Consider the following 14,647-nt stretch of genomic DNA (forward strand, 5'->3'; position numbering starts at 1 on the left):
TGTGTGTGTGTGTGTGTGTGTGTGTGTGTGTGTGTGTGTGTGTGTGTGTGTGTGTGTGTGTGTGATGGATGCTTAAAGCCAGAACTTTGAAGGTTAAACGTGGTTTTTAGCTGGCAGGACCAATTCACAGCTTCAGTGATTCATGGGACGTGCATGAATCCACTACCTTAGTTTGAAGTTGATTCACATAAACGCAGTACTTCTGCCACCATTAAATTATCACACTACCCCCAAAATAAACATGAAGATGACGACAGAAATAACCCTCAGCAGCACGAGGCAGTTCAATGCACATGGAACTGTTTAATTATCACTTCAATCCCTCTCTATGTCTAACGCCTTTAAAAAACATTTTGTGACTCACCATTTATTAGACTGAGCTTCTAATTTCTCTCAGCTCGCTAATTTATTTTTTCTTTAAACAAACTAAATTTAGCATTCACAAATTAGTCTGGGCAATATTTAACACAATTTCAAGAGTGGCGTCCACAGACAGTCACACTTTCAAAAGCTTGAGGAGATAAATTCACACACCGTATCCCTCTGAATGTCTGTGTTCAGATATAAACTTTTTTCTACTGCAGCATGGTTCTCATAATCCAAGTAGTGGTTTTGATAGTTAGGCTTTGGAGTCTGATGTTTTCAAAGAATTGGATCCAAATTCCCCCTTGTAAATCTAAAGCAGTTTTCTGCTGATTAACATTCCGGGTTTGCCTAGGCAGAGAGCAAAAGCATGATGCAGTGAGTCAAACTGGGGGCTGGAAACAAGGCTGGTGAGGTGGTGGGTAGATTACGATAAGTACTGTAGGTCCTCTCACTCTTTCAATCACTGCTTTGCTTCCTTATCTTTGTCACTTCTAAGCTAAATCTGTTTCCCCCTCACTGAAACAAACTGATACAGAGGGCAGCAATCAATCAGATCCTGTTTTAAGCAACACAACATCCAAAAATATTAAACAGTGAACAAAGAGTAGAAACAAACCTTTTGTCATTCAGCATTATCAAGAAAAGCTCCACGTTTTGCATACTGCTCGTATATTCTAGTTGTATACAACTGCATCATAAAATATTCTGTGATTACAACAACATAGTCTGTGTAATGTGTAGCACCCAAACAAAGTAAAGTAACTCGAGCAAAGACACTTTCAGTTTAAGTGATTAAAAACTCCAGAGTCAGCGCAATGAATGTGGAAGGCTATGATGTCTCTTGAAGACAATAAAGGATTTGTAGAGTAGTGCTGCATTAACCCTCTTACTACTACACATTCCAATTAAACCTGCATTAAGAAAGGACAACCCACAGACATCCCATTATAGCCTGCCATTGGTGAGATAAATACAGAGGATGAATGTGCATCATTTCATGGACATTACAACTCATCAGCATTTCTCAGCAGCAGTGAGTGAACAAAGCTGAGCTTTGCTCAAAAGGCCAGCGGTTCTTTGTGTGGCGTAATTAGCAGGGCTGGGTCCATTTACATCTGTCTGCCTTTACAGGCCACTGATGACAACAACAACTGTCCTCAGTACAAAAAGACAGGAGATAGTTCGATACTGGGAGGGGATGCACAATTGTAACGTTGTACTTTGAAAGCGGACAGAGCACCTCATGCAATTAGTCAGGAAATCAATGTCAGTGATGGAACATCTGCAATATTGCAAATAAATCAATGGGCCACCCTAACCTCAGGCACAAATGATGACATTGTGACAAATGTGCTTGCTCCAGTCTGGCCACACACATATAAAAACAGAACGAACTAATTGTATGCGCCAATCACTGACATGTCATAAAGAGCACAAATGATGGGGTCATGTGTCAGTCTCACAGATGACAGCAATAAGCGGATCAGAGCACTAAATATCCTCCGTCTGTGCGACCTGGGTGCGTTAGGGACCGGCAGGGTGTGTCAAGATGTCGACCTCTTTAGCAAGACGTAGTAAAATAGCTTTAACCGGACCAGTCACTTTATTCAATATGCTCTATGACCCATCTGACACCCACTGAGGTTTACAGCTCACCTATGACCCCAGCACACCCCTTATACGCCCCTTCACACACACGGAACATAGAGGGAGTGTCCGCACCTCCAAACAAAGCCGACTAAAAGACCATTCCTGTATTCAGTTATGTAATCTCTTGACCCCAAACTCTTCACATACATAAAGCCCCAACTGGACACACAAAGACACATATCCACCCTCTTTTGTGTTCATGAGGTAGCAAGTGTCCACATGGTGGCCAGCGATACAGGAGACACGTAAAAGCTAAACAAAGCGTCACTGTGTCTTTACTCTGCTTACAAACATGCCGATGGCATAGTGGTGGTGGGCACGGAGTTTGGGAGTTCCTGTGTTATCTACTCTGTTTTCCTTAAATAAGCTCAAAATGAGAAACTGAGAAAAGAACTTACTAACTTTGTGGTAATCTGCATATATGTGAAACCACAATGCCCTTCTGTACTAAAACTGAAAATACAGATACAGTGTTCACTCCAGCGATTCTCCGCTTCCTGTAGAAATGATGACCGTGCTTCTCTGCATTTCTGGACTTGAGTTCCCATTTTGTGTCATGAGTGTGAGAAAAAGAAAGAATGAATAGAAAGAAATAGAAATAACGAACAAAGAAAGAAAATTAAAGCACCAGGCTGTGTGAATCTGGTTTTGGCCACTCAGTTTATTTTTGTGCACCTCAAGATATAACAAGACATGAAAAAGCATAAATCTCTGTCTGGTGTACCCATTTATTTCTTATTTCTGTACTTCTGACTAACTGCAAGCCGGCCAAATATCACAAAAAGCAGTCAGTGTTAATATTTCTGGTTAAATAAAAAAAATGACTCCACTAAGAAATACAAATACTGCAGCAATTATGTTAAGTCATCATTATTTTGTAGCACAGAGTAACCAAACAGTGATGTGTGTCCAGCACAAATATTTCAGAAGTCTATGATGAGTTTGTGTTGCTTCTTCTCTATAGGGGGCACCTGCTCACACATTCCACAGCAGCAATCATGGGAGCTACACAAATAAAGTTGTGGGAGGTGAGCATGTGTGTATACAGGGGTTATGTTTGTTACTGCGTTCCCAGCTGTTGCTTCTGCAAGTGCTATAGACAAGCTTCGCTCATTACGTCTCCTTTAAATGTTACTAGGAGTTCATTTTAGCAACTTAACGTGAGATTTACCCCTGAGGTACGTTTTATTGGGTCTTTCCGCTATTGTAGCTCTGTGAGTATGAATGTGTGTGTGACTGTGTGCAGTCAAGACGTAGGTCAAGATGAGTCTCTTCCATGGGTCTCTGTGGACCACCCACTGAAGCCCCATGCTCTAAGCAGCAGATGGGGGAAAAAGGCAAGCATCCCAGACAAGATATCACAAGAGACTGTTGCCTTTCTCAATCTCTGCTTCTTACAACTGCAAAACCAGAAAACTTTAACAAACAGAGGATTGTAAGAAGTACAAACCATGCAATGGATGAAGCCAATTTGCCTTTAAAGAGATTAATAGCTTTGGCAACTAGTGTGTGTGTGTGTGTGTGTGTGTGTGTGTGTGTGTGTGTGTGTGTGTGTGTGTGTGTGTGTGTGTGTACACACATTTCTTCCTGAGCATAGCAGAAGAACTGGTCACTTTACTTCAGCTGACTTTCCCACACTGCTACCCAAAGCCACAATGGCTAAATAATAACTGACAGTCTGTTAGCCCTTCCTAACACAAACACGCAAAAACTCACACCCTGGCACACATGTGAATTTTATATTACCAACTGTATCCTTTACAGAAATTAATATAACCTGGCAGGAAACAAATGATAAATCATTGTGACTGACACTGCTTGAAACATATTCGCAATCTTAACAAAATAAGAGGGTATAGCGAGTAGAGAAAAGTTTCCAAATTGCTGTACAGTAAACCCACTCAGACCTGTAATGTGTGCTGAGTGTTGGGCTCAAACCACCATGGGTATTGTTAGTAAATCATGACTATTGAGAGGTGCTAGCCACATCCTGACCACACACAATAAAACACACACACCCCTCTACCCTTCCCAAAGAAAAATAACTGCCCAACAGCCAGAGACACTTTAAACAGGGTGGTGTGCGTGGGTGTGTGAGTCTTGTAGAGGAATGTTTATGTGAGGAGAGGACTGTTATTGCGTGCACACATACACAGATCCAATACAAATGAACAACCTATTTTCATTCTCCTGTTCTATATGCTGCTATAGTCTGACTGTGTGTGATGATGACAGCTGAGCATATGCACGGGTCTCGCCATCTTATTCACCATCCCCTGCAATTCTTTCTTGACAGGCTTTCACTGGGCAAAATCTCTATTTTCTGCCCCATAATTCCACAGTTTTTAAAACTCTCTCTAACTTTTAGTTCTTGCACTTCCTGTCCCATTCCAAGACAAACAATAATGCTTGCTTTGCCCACACGGGAAACCCCAGAACCACATATGGCTAGACAGACAGAAGGAAAGGTTCATGGGATATTTCATTCAACTGCTTGCCAAGTGTTCAGAGTTGGGTCTTGGAATACCTAACCTCATAGGTTTAACACACACACACACACACACACACACACACACACACACACACACACACAGTGTTTCCTTACCCTTGAACAATTCCCAGGCTCCAATTTCAGCCCCCATGCAATCTCAGAAGGGCGTTCAGAAACAGGAGAGTGATAACAAGAAACATTTTTACCTTCAAACACTTGATAAGTGGTTGAAGATAATAATGATGAGATCTAGTGCACAGAAGGAATTCTACATAAAGACAGTGATATATATTTGTATATATAAAAAAAAGAAAGATTTTTCTGGTCCACTGCTGAAAGCCAGGGTTAACCTAGCAGTCAAGAATTATACAATATGATACCCAGAGATCGCTAAATATATTTAAAATAAGACCGCTTGGGTGCGTTTTCATGTGAACATAATTATGCTTTCCCCAGTCATCCTCTCTGGGTAGCAGGAGTCTGCAGGAGTGTGCGATACAGATTTGCATGGGAAGTCTCTGGCTGACCTTTGGCCAGGGGTAATTGGCAAGACAGAACTAGAGATGAGAAAAGAAAGAAAAAGAAGGCAAAACAGGGAGGAAAAGGGTTTGGAAGGTAGAAGACGAGGAGGAGTGATTCCTTGATTTTGGTTTTACACTGTGGTGACACACAAACCATCTTGCAGAAATGCAAATGAACTCATACATAACAAAGACAACCACAGAAAAAAAGCCAGAGAGTGTTAAATGGAAAGTTGCATGCAGTGTATGAGCCAGGGCATGAATAGCACTTGACCTGTCAGCTAACTGCTGACCTCACTACTCTGTAGCTACTAACACAAGTTGGCCAGAGGGTAATTATGGGCTACAGAGCAGCAGTCCACAAGAGCCAAGAACCACTAGGCAGGTTCAGCTGTGTTTTTTCCCCTCTGTGCTTGTCCCTCAGGCCTGCTTTTCTCACTGTGCAATTCACTACTTTTGAGTAAGTCCATAATTTATTCCTCAGTATGGACATGTTAAATTATTTTAAAACACACATTCATAACCCTTCTCTCTTCCTGTCTGCTGGCAAATTGTACCAAAATCAAAGCTCAATACAAATCTATCATTCAATCACTGTCTCACACATACAAAACACTATGTCACTGGTTTCCTTGTAATTAGATGATGAAGACTCTCGCAGTAACGCAGAGTAGCAAGTGTGACTGATAAGAATAAAGAGCCCTCTCTTTATTCTTATAATCAAGTTGCTCTTTCCCAGCGTGGCGCTGGAGATTATAGCTATCCATTCAGATATGATGGATGTAAAGAATGTGTGTTTTCTTTTCCACTTTCCTTTCCTGAAAAGCAACAGATATCACATAGAGATCCCAATGAGGTTAAGAAGTACTTGCTATCACAACTCCATTCAGAAAACAAATAAACCCGCTCCATGCTGATAGTGTAGGTTCCTTTCTATCTGTGTCTGCCCATTTGCTACTTATCAGACTGTGCTTATATCTCTGGTGTTTTTGATTTTTTTGTCTTAGTGTGCAAGCGTGTTCTGTTTGAGTTATCTTTGTATATTCAGACAGCAAGATAGAGCCACAATGTTATCAGAGTCAGAGAAGCACCAAGACTTCTCCTTCCTCAGTCTCCACATTTGGGCTTTCCTCTCAGGCTGCTGTCGTATGTACATTCTCCCTCGTTCCCCTGACATCAGACTGCCTGGACTGTGGAGCCTGCCTGCAGACCTCATGTCAAAACAAAGCCTTTCAGCAAAACAAATTAAGGCAGTTATGTTGAAATGTTTGCATGGCACCACCTGAAAGAGTAAAAGCTGTTCTTTTTGGCTGGGGCTCGGCTAACTGGCTGGGTGTTGGCGTTGCAATATTTATGACTTGCTAACCCTCAGGCTGACTCCCTCCCCACTGCAAGCCTTAAACTCGCAACACATATGCCCCCTGCATCTCCATCATGCAGACAGACACACCCTTTCTTAGCACCTGACTGGAGTACTGAAAGGCTCCTTCTGTGGTGGAGGCATTTCCTGCCAGGCTATAGACAAGTATGTAATTGCTCGGGCATTTGTCTAATGGAAAGTCATGTTGACCAGCTCCACAACATTATTTTTCACCTCTGTTAACTGGGTAGCTTTTAGATTTTAACTTATTTGTGAATGAGCTTTTGAGAATTCCTTTATAAGACTTATTAACAGAAGCGCCACAAGGCTATATGCGGTGCGTGGTCTAATATCTAATGCAAAGCATGTGGAAATAAGAATGGGCTACAATTAGTCACACTTGTATTTACAGGCCACGCTGGTGGAAGAAATGTCTAATCCTAACACGTTTAAAAATCCCATTGGGCTCATGGAGAGTTAAACCAAATTAGGTTTGATGAGCTGATGAATGTGTTGGCATTGAGGCTGTTTTCTGAGGCTGTAATTTGCTCCTAGAAGTCTAAAAGAGGGGAAAATATTGAGTATTTTAGTTTAACTCGTGCTCTGTTTAACTCCTGTCTGACTCACTTCCTCTACAGCCTCTCCATGCATAGACAAAAGCAATACAAACTCACTTTAAATCACTGAAGATACTAATAGACCAATTCACATTCAGAGAGAATGCAAGCTAGACTGCAGAATTAATCAATGCCAATAAACAAATGAAAAAAAAAAACCAATAAAAAAATAAATAAAACTGGATCACTGTCCACCCTTTTTCTTAAGCCCTTAACTATTAGATTTTTTTTTAAAGGTTACATTTCTCTGAACACGTTCAACAAAGCATCCTTTCACTGGTATAAAATTCCTACCACATAACACGCTTTCCCCTCCACAGCTCAGATTATATCAGTCCTGGAGAGGAAATAGTGCTGGTGTCCAGCACTGTCTGTGACCCAGCAGTGACACACAGATGGCCAACACAACACAGAAACAGAGAGCAGATGTGGCTAAAAACACAGAGGCCATCAATTCGCAGAACACATCCAGTCAAACACACATTTCCATGGACATGGGCCCACATATGCACACAGTTAAATACAGATGTAGCCCAAATAAGCGGGATCGTGCCCAAGGGACAAATCCAGTGCAGACACATAGTAACACAAACAGAGTGTTAGGTCAGAATTTTCTTAGTGCAACAGCAATAGCATTTAAGCCCTATAAACACAACAGAAACAAAACCTATGACCTATGTATAATGGCTAACATTTTCAAAGGAAATGCATGGTGATTATGTATAACTAGGAGTCTTTAAAGTCTGGAACTTGGGAACCAGGATAATCTGATGATGTCCCCACAAACTCTGTCCTCAGCGTTAATCTAACCTTTCATGTCCAAAAACATACCTCTTAAATCAAAGTGTATGTCAGATATTCTTAAAGTCATACTTTTATTTCATCAAATGCATTTCATTGTTGGCTTTTCCTAATAGTAGACATCCTCTTTTGGTTACCTATGAGATTTGATCTGTTTATTTCAGTTTCAGGAAGGAGTACACATGTGGTGGATGTGCTGTACAGATCTTATCGATAGAAAGAGGCTTAAGTCTGGAGCAGAGGGTGTCCTGTCTTGACAGAGTCTGCTTTCCTGTGCCCACATGTGTACTCCATATGGCTCCTTCACTGCACTAACCACAAGGGAATTCCAGGAAACCTAACTGTACATGGTTTTTGGTCTAAATATGCTGTGTGCTGCGGTGGCTCTTTTAATCACCACATATCCATGTGGATGACCATGCCCCAACAGGTGATGTTTTTAGAAGATGGCACTGCTGGTTAGAAGGTTTCAGATGCAAAAAAAAAAGAAAGAAAGAGAGAAGATATACAGCAGTAGGATTGGATAGAGAAAAATAACATGTGCCAGAAAAGACTGGAATATGACTACCTGATATGCTGTTACAGAGGTCAAATAAATAAATAAATAACCAGATTTGATAGGCCATACCAAGTGAAACATTTCAGATGAAGCCAAAGAAGTCTGCAAATCAGCACAACTTGGGAAAGGGTTGATATATCCTGTGATGTGGGCAAAATCTGCTGAGCCTCAGAGTTTATATACGTGTTGTTGTTGATGAAGCTGCAGGCTCGACATGCAAACAAACACATTCCAGTGTCTGGTGAAGAAAGATTAGACAGTTCAGGGAAGGGAAGACTAAACAAGTAGTACCCTTACTTACAATGGCAATGATAACCAACAGCCATACTCTGCATCCATTTCTGTCACTGGTCACGGGCATTTTGAGAAAATTTTAAAAAGCAAAACTCCTCTTTGGGCATTCAGATAACTGCATCTTCTTGAATTCGGTGAAACAGAAGTAGACAGTCTCCACTCATCACTGTGTTTTAATGCCTTTGTTAGCTGTCACTCTGTCAGCCCTTAATCAACCATGTTGACAGATAAGGCTAACTCAGGACTGCACACAGTCCCAGTATGCACACTGCAGTCCCTCTTAAAAGCACAGATACCATCAGAATCGGACTAGAGGCAGAAATGGATGAGAGTGCACGACATCAAAGCAGAGACAAGCGCAAGAAATTTCAAAGGCTGCAATGACCTACTTCTGGCATGTATGCACACAACTCCTTTAACCTGTCAAAATGGGCACTGTGCTCACTGAGCCTGACACACTTACCAAAAAGCTTGTCATAAATGCTGTTCTTGCATTGTGCTTGCTTTTTATTTTCCATTGCTTCCATCCTATTCTCTCTATCATATGTGCATATGTAAATGAATATCAGTATGAACTCAAGTGTGACTATCTCGAGGGGATAAATCTGTGTGCACAACGGTGAGGCTACCAGCGACTGTGTTTGCTTTTCCAGTGCAATATATCTGAGATCTGCAGTCTCCACACACTGCTTCTCTGACTCTGGTGGACAAAGAGGTCACTGACAGAGTCACAAAAAGCTCCCTCTTTCAGCTTGTTTACAAAAACAACAGTTTAGACTTTAAAGGAAAGAAGAAGAAAAAAATACTTTCCAAGCTCGGCTGAAGAACATCCAAAAGAAGCTGTGCCCTCATTCAGCACTGGCTGGAGTGATCACAGCCTTTACTTTGGCTCCCAGGCTGCATGTACACACTGGAGCAATCCTCCACACAGACTCTAACTCTTCCTCAGCTTCAGACATGTGGCTTGAATCTACCTGGCTATATCAAGTCGACTCCAACAGATTTCACCAGAGAACGCGGCACAGAGTAATTAAATCCAATCCCTGCTCACAAAAATGTGTTTCCTCTTAAACTGCACACTTCCCGATCCTTCTCCATGCAGCCCTCCCATCTGATCTATTTGTGTGTAATTAAAACATTACAACCCAATCACCCACAAAATGGTTCTATATTGACTACAATGACTGGCTTTAGTTTTGCTGGGGGATACAAGCTGCCGAAAGGGTGCATTCCAGCTAATGCCTATTAGCAATTACAACCATGATGCCTGGCACTGATTTTTTCAGAGTAAGAAGCAGGAAAGCTGATTATTTTAGTAGGGGTTTGTGGTTTGACACAGACTTAGGGAGTTATTCAGAGTTTACTCTATCTGTGAATGGAATGAATGTTTAAAGGCAAGGCGGAACTGATCTGCACTGGCCCAGAAACAACCAAATAAAGGATTGAATGAAATATGAATAAAGAGTTTGTGTGCATCTGTGTATAGAGATATTTTTTCTCTTGTACTTCAGCTAGAATGAATTGGTTGTGTTATTAGGTTAGGTCCTTTATAGCCATTTGATTGGGCAGATCTGACAAAAAAAGCAAAAGAAACATAAGCACAGAAAGGCTACTGTAGTTTAACCTCCTTAAAGGTTTCAGAAATTGGTGACCTTCTTGCTCACATCCAATCATAGATGTACATCAACAGTGGCTTTCTGATGACATGCAAATCTACACTGAACACAAAACAAACAAACAAAAAAGTGGTAAAGTGCATTCTTCTGCTGAAATAGACCACTAGTGTCAGGAAATACCATTGTGTTGTCAATGATCTCTAAAGATATCAAGTCAGGTGGTGCTCTGTGTCAATGCAACATCCATGTGAACATGATTTCTAAGCTGAGCTCTGCCTACAGTGTCACACTCTCGGGTTCGGCAAATGAGTCACACTGTTTTAACTGTTTACCATTCAGTGATGAAGCGTTTACACTTAAACACCAAAGTATAAATGGTCTCACGCAAACACTGCAGAGACGCGGGCAGGAGTATAAATAAAGCTCGTGTCAGCCCTTACACTGAGATGATGCAATGCACTGTTATTCCTCTTAGATATTGCTGACATTCAGGCAATGCTCCAAGATGCCTGGTTAAAGATTGCAACCATTTGCCAGCCTGTCATCCTGCTTCCCTCATTAGCTTCCCGAGCTGTAATCCCAGCCCTATGGACAGAGGAATGTGACTCTCCCATTGCACATTTTTCAGTGTAAACAGGTCAAAGAAGTTTTATAAACATATAACTTCCCCAGTTTGCTGACAGAATACCGATTTCCAATATTGAGATTAGAACTCTGAATCTAGACACAAAGGAACAACTGCTTTCAACTTTGCAATCACTATTTGTATGTCACTTGACCTCTTTCCCATGAATATCTGCCATGCCCATCTCTTTGGTTCCACTCCCTTCAGTGATTTACTGTAAACAGTGTTAAGAAAAAACGTGACTCATGCTGCTGTAATATGATAGGAGGTACATTGCCAGAAGGCAAAATAATGTTAATACAGTTTTATTAAAAGAGACAGGAGTTATACCTGAGGTGGTTCACAATATGAACTCCAAGATTATTGTTTGACTTTATTTTCATTAATTTAACAGACACAATCACCTGCATGAGAGGATAGGAAGTCAGGGATAGTTTCCTGGTTCGGTGCTATTGGCTTTTTACTAGTCAGACAAACCATTCGTGCCGTCATATCTGTGAAAGCATCACTCATGGTTTGCCAACAAGGGTCAGTATCCGCAAAGCCAAGTATAAGAAACCACATTTAAGTACAGTGAAACACAGCACTCTAAAGGGTTACTGTTTTTACAGCTGGGACAACACAAGCAACCACTGCAATCAGTGACATTGACCATTAGTGTGAATGCAGCCTGGTACATGCAGTCACAAATAAAGCTTTAACACAAAAGCACGAGAGTTTAGTGAAGCATTAACCCCATCTACTAAAGCTTTAACACTTAGTTTTGTTGGCCCTTCAAACAAATGTCTGCCGGCAGTTTTCAAACGGGTCACCTAAATTAATCCGTGTGGATATTTAGGAAAACGGGTTTGTTGTTAATGCTCGTCTCCAACATACTCAACACTCTTGCGAGCCCTTAATATTATTAACATTTTTAGGTTTTTTTCTCCCAAAACTCAGTTTGATCCTCACCAGATTTGTGCAACAGGGGAATGTATTTTCAGAGTGCTGGTTTCTCCATCTGTGTGACCACAGCACTGGGCTCCTCTCCCTGCATCTCTCTGCCCACTGTTCCCACGCCTCTTTATGGGCTAAATACATATTTAGGGAAACACTGAGTAGCAAATCATATGCTCTGACAGTACACCCCAAACCCAATACTAGCAGTCTTTTTACTATCTTCATAGATTTAAAGAAAGAAGAGAGAAGAAAAAAATGTTGTTAGTACTGGACTAAGTTTATCTATCCATGTATAATATTTTGAGCATGAACGCTCTCTTTCACTGAGCCCCTGCTTCAGACTATACAAGTATTCACATTCAAGTTTTAGAACAGCAACCCAAATATCAAACTACTGCCCAGTGCAAAGTGTGAATGGGGCTGGTGATTGAATTTAAAGTCATGTCCCAAAATAAATGACCCTCTAGTCAACTGTTTGCAAATCTAACTACTGGACTGCTGTTACAAGCCCCTTGAGAAAACAACTATAAAGTCCAAGAAAAGCGGGAAAAAAGTCCTCCAAACACTTGAATGGTGCTCACTTGGAAATTGTCCTATTAGCCAGACCAAAGCTTAACACACATCTGTGTGCTAGACATAACGATCAATGATTTCATAGCCACTTCTACTGTCCATTAGTAAAGCTACTACTCTGCACTTTAACATGCTCCACTGTACTGTCAATACAAATTATACCAGGAAGTGCTCGCTCACGCCATTTCCTTGTGAGGAGAAATAAATGACAAATGGATTCTTCTGTATAGTCACATTGTGTATAGCGTTCAACCAGTGCTGTAGATCCATTTATATGCAAGCAAAGAAGACTAAATTGGTTTCAGGGTCTGTGTGCATGTCAATGTGCTCGGGTGAGTCTGCAAGTGTAATGAATAAGATCCTGGCACATCACAACTGGGTTTCTCTAATGCACTCCCTGTAGACCAGAAGAAATAAACAGATAAAGATGAAGTGGATGTGGATGTGAACGCAATGGCAAAAAAAAGGGAGAAAGACGGAGAGAGAGAGCCAAAAGTTAGACTAAGCATGAGAGGGCAAGAGGAAAGGAGGGAGGGAGGGAGTTTTCAGTTTTGTTATTGGAGCCGTACAAGTCATTTCTAACTTAAAGAGTTCCAGATGTGGGTCAGCCTCTGAGAAAGAGGCAGAAAGATGAAGTGAGATCAAGTGAGAGGGAGGAGTTTTAATAGAATGTGCCATGCATTCTATATGATCAATAATCTACCCTCCCATACTGGTTTGTAAGAAGGAAATGGATATTTGTTCTTTGTTTGGGTGGTAGGCAAAAGAGGGGATGTTGCTCAGCAGTAGGAGGTTGCCGTTTAGGGTGTAGGGTGTCAGGTGGAAAGATGGTAGAGGGGTATGTGGCTTCCATATCCCAGATTTAGCCCTATAAAAAGCTATGGTGGTCAGAATAATAGTCTGTTGTTATTATATGCACACACACACATCACACGATGGTCTTTCTCAAGACCAGTGACTAAACTCACCAAAATAGGCCAAACCTAAGCTAAAGACATCTGGTGAAGTAATGTGACAAAAGCTGCTTTTTAACTTTTTTATGAAATAGCACCACAATTCAAACGTAAAACCAAACAACAGGCCTGTCTAATGTACAGCAACGTTCTGCTTATAGCACTTGCAGGCTTAAATGGAGCAGATATAATGATGAAGCCACTGGAAGCTGTACAGACTTTGAAATGGAAGGTAGCAGTTAATATGTGAGTGCATGCATGTGGGAAAGTACTATCTATTACGAGCACATTGATCTCAGTTCAAAAGTTGGCCGTGTTACATTAGCGTCTTCTCCACATGCACGGCACACTTGCACATAATTGTGCAAGTGTGCTTCATAATTGTATTTAATATTGACTATCTATAGTTATTTTTTCTTTCTCTCTCTCTCTGAGTTGTGTATATTGTTCCTTGGTGCGTGTATGCATCCTCAGCATTTGCTTTGACTCCCTCTGTGTTTGACTAAGCTGCACGATCACACAACAAAAGGCCATTGTGCTGCAGTAAAATAGCTCTGCTCCAGGGAGCTGGTAGTGGGCCACAAACAAAGGCTGGTTACACTGTCCCAACACAAGCTCATGCATCAACTCAACGCTGGGCTGCCAAAACAGTCATGGAAAGAGCACTGTGAGTGTACTAGGGATCAACAGAGAAGGCGGAGAAAGAGACTTGATTCAGAAGGGATGTGAGGGTGGAGGAAACAAATAGGCAGGGAGCAGGATGCACAGCTGTAGCTGGAGGAGAGAGGAGGGAGAGATGTAAGAAACAGTATGCAGGGATGGTGGTGGGTGAAAGAGATCTGTCTACCAGGAGTACAGGATGAGGAAATGGAAGAAAGGGAGGATTTTAAAGGAGTGTGGCCAACACAGCGAGAGGCTGAGAGGTGAAGTCAGCGCATACAGAGAGCTATGTCAACAGACAAGCCTCCTGCCTAGACTCTGAAGGCTCTCTGCACTCCAAACCACAACAGTAGAACACCAGAGTGACATGTGAGGACTCAATCTGGCTGGTTGAGTCTTTTTTCTCAGCAATTTGTTGTTTTGTGACTTTGGTTGAACAGAAAATGCCTTCTTTGCCCACATTAGAGGCAATTTTCTTACTCTGACAAGTCAAATTGGCAACAAATACATCAAATTCTCACACACTAAAAGCTGCTGTTGTAATCAGCACCAGCACCAGGACTCAGAGGGAGTGGAAAGTTGTGATCAACACTCAGGAAGACCAATATGTGATACAAAAAAT

At 41.5% G+C, this 14,647-nt stretch overlaps 1 protein-coding gene across 1 annotated transcript in view; it reads right to left on the reverse strand.

The window, feature by feature from the left end:
- abtb2b (ankyrin repeat and BTB (POZ) domain containing 2b) overlaps positions 1-14,647 on the reverse strand; it is a 38,542-nt gene that overhangs the window by 22,271 nt on the left and 1,624 nt on the right. The window lies entirely within an intron of this gene.

The sequence above is a fragment of the Pundamilia nyererei genome, unplaced genomic scaffold (genome assembly GCF_000239375.1).
Source record: "Pundamilia nyererei isolate P.nyererei 1_Seehausen unplaced genomic scaffold, PunNye1.0 scaffold00078, whole genome shotgun sequence".
NCBI classification, from domain to species: domain Eukaryota; kingdom Metazoa; phylum Chordata; class Actinopteri; order Cichliformes; family Cichlidae; genus Pundamilia; species Pundamilia nyererei.